Source organism: Psammomys obesus, unplaced genomic scaffold (assembly GCF_907164565.1).
Source record: "Psammomys obesus unplaced genomic scaffold, mPsaObe1.curated_primary_1811, whole genome shotgun sequence".
In the NCBI taxonomy this organism is placed as follows: domain Eukaryota; kingdom Metazoa; phylum Chordata; class Mammalia; order Rodentia; family Muridae; genus Psammomys; species Psammomys obesus.
This window is the reverse complement of record NW_026596069.1, coordinates 33,310,521-33,312,947: the sequence shown is the minus strand read 5'-3', so window position 1 is coordinate 33,312,947 and position 2,427 is coordinate 33,310,521.

Below are 2,427 nucleotides of genomic sequence, written 5' to 3'. Positions count from 1 at the left end.
TCATGACTGTTAGAGTTACCTCTTAAGTACAAATTGTATTATATCATATGATCTGATGCATCTAACTATGAATAGCAATGCCATTCCAATAGCTTGAGACAGTCTAAGAGTCTGGGCATCATACCTCTCAAACTGGGACTGAAAGACAGCTAAACTCTTTAGTATACACAATTTTGGAGGAATGAACAGAATTATAGAAGATAGCAGGTAAGCAGATCAATACAACAGCATTGCTTTGCACACCAAGCCTTCTGGTTTAAAAGGGGAGAACGGTTGAGTTTAAGTGCACGTAGCAGTTTAGACTGATGTCTCAATAGACTGCTGTGAACTTGCCAAGCCTTTAGCTCTTAGTTGTTTCTCAGTCCAGGCAAACCAATGATTCAGATGTGCTATCACAGTATAAAGCACGTTTGAGTCTCTGCTAGATGTCCATTAACCTCCTTCATTCTACTCATGTTATCCAAAGCTAGTCACCCACCCTCAGTGGGTGTCCATTTTATGCTTTGGAAAATGGAGCCATCCTTACTCTGTCATGACATTTAAAGCATTCAGTGGGGTACCCAAACGCAGATTCCTACATCACTCTTGAGTGCCTATTTGTGTGGGGGTGGGGTGGCTTAGTTACTGTTATAACCACATTTCAGCATACATTGTTGGCAGGAAAAATAGGCTGCCTGTCATTTCTCTGGAAGATATTTACGTTGAATGGAGGGTGCTTCATAGTCACCTATGAAAAGTATTTATTGAACATCTGTTGCTTGCAAAGTGTGAGACACTGTTGCGAAATCAAGAGACAGTAAAGATGAATGCAGTGTGGCTCCTAGCTTTGCAAGAGGACAGACTGACAATGCAGATCATTGTCGCTTTTTGATCTGTTGTTTTGTTTTCTAATGTGCGTTGGGAAGTAACAGAGGACTAGATTGCCAAGTCTTCATTTTATGCTCAGGATATCTTAAACCTTGTTATCTATAATCATGACATTTTATGTTAAAAGAATATTTTAATTCCTAAAATATGAAAGGCAAAAAATTCAGAATAAAGGAGGATTCTTTAAATTTTAGTAAATATAATAATATTAATAAAGTTTGATACAATGTCAAACTGACTGTCTTGCTGAAATTAAAACCAATGCCTTGAGAACCTCTTCTACATGGCTTCCTAAATGTCGTCTCTATAAGATGACATATGGCTACATGTTGACAGATTTTGAAATGAAACTCTGCTAAAGAGAAGTGTTGTTGGCACCAATTGCTCTAAAAAAAAATTCCAGTAATATAGGACTGAGGATGAACTTGGCATGGTTCATTGTTTAGATCAGGGTGTGGTCCAAGAAAATTTTCATTGACCTGTAGGTCCAGGCCAAAGAAGAACAAAGAAATGCCTTTGATAAAGGACTTACTTTTCCTTTTTCTTGGTATATTAACAATTTAGATTGATAAAATTTGCTCTAGGGGTAATGTTACCTTGCCATATAGAAAAAAAATTAATAATAAGGTTCTAAGAAGTTCCCAATGCCTGAAAATTTAGAATTTCCCAACATTTCAACATTTGTTTCAAAGTCTCAGTGCTGAAGAGCAAACCTGCCCTTTACAAATACATTAAGGCTAGCTTCATCAAGTGTGCCTAAGTACAGCTTTTCCCCACATCTTGGCTTCAAAGTAATTGTAATATTGATTGTTATTCTTTTTTATTTTAATTTTATTTTTATATTAATCACAGGTTGTTTACTTTGTATCCCAGCCATAGCCTCCTCCCTTATTCCATCTCAATTCCACCTCCCTCCCTTATCTCCTCCCTGCCCCTTTCCAAGTCCACTGCTAGGGGAGGTCCTCCTCCCCTTCCATCTGACCCTAGCTTATCTCCAGGACTGGCTGCCACGTCCTCCTCTGTGGCCTAGCAAGACTGTTCTTCCTGGGGGGGGGGGGGGGGGGGGGGTTAAGGAGCTAGCCATAGAGTTCATGTCAGAAATAGTTCCTGTTCCCCTTACTAGGGAAACCCACTTGGATACTGAGCTACCATGGGCTATATCCGAGCAGAGGTTCTAGGTTATATCCATACATGGTCCTTGGTTGGAGAAACAATCTCATAGAGGACCCCCGTCCCTGATATATTTTGTCCTTGTGGAGCTCCTGTCCTGTCCAGGTCATACTAACTCCCCTTTCTTTCATATGATTCTCTGCACTCTGCCCAAGGTTTGGTTATGAGTCTTCATATCTGCTTTGATACACTGCTAGGTAGAGTCTTTCAGAGGCTCTCTGTGGTAGGCTCCTGTCCTGTTACTTGTTTTTTCCTACTTCCCCTGTCCATCCCATTTGCCTTTCTAAGTGAGGATTGATCTTATCCCGGGTCCTCCTTCTTGTTTATCTTCTTCTTCTTCTTCTTCTTCTTCTTCTTCTTCTTCTTCTTCTTCTTCTTCTTCTTCTTCTT